A 430-nucleotide genomic window follows, 5' to 3' on the forward strand; every position below is an offset into this window, starting at 1 on the left:
CTGAAGAAGCCGATGAAGATAACTAATTGTCTTAATCGAGACTGAAATCATTGTTCAGGGAATATGACTGAACAACATAATAGATAATGAGGCAATATAGTTATTTCTTGTGTTTAAATACGTTACATTTTTAGGTAAAAAAAAACGGAAATGAATGTGTCAACGAAATTATTCCTAATGTAAATTAAGAAATAGGTCACCAGCGGAAACTGAACATACGATGAAATTTTGCCATGACTGAGTTTGTTATAATTCAAAGAAGAAATTAGAAATTGAAGTACCTGTACGTTACTAGTTGTAATATTTTTTTGCAAGTGTGATGTAGCCCAGAATTTCACCTTCTTCACTTTGACACTTTCCGTCAGAATTCTTCTAGAAGGACACCTTGTGATGTAAAATGTCGAATATATTTAAACACATGTGTTTTAGG

Source organism: Penaeus monodon, chromosome 22 (assembly GCF_015228065.2).
Source record: "Penaeus monodon isolate SGIC_2016 chromosome 22, NSTDA_Pmon_1, whole genome shotgun sequence".
NCBI lineage: Eukaryota > Metazoa > Arthropoda > Malacostraca > Decapoda > Penaeidae > Penaeus > Penaeus monodon.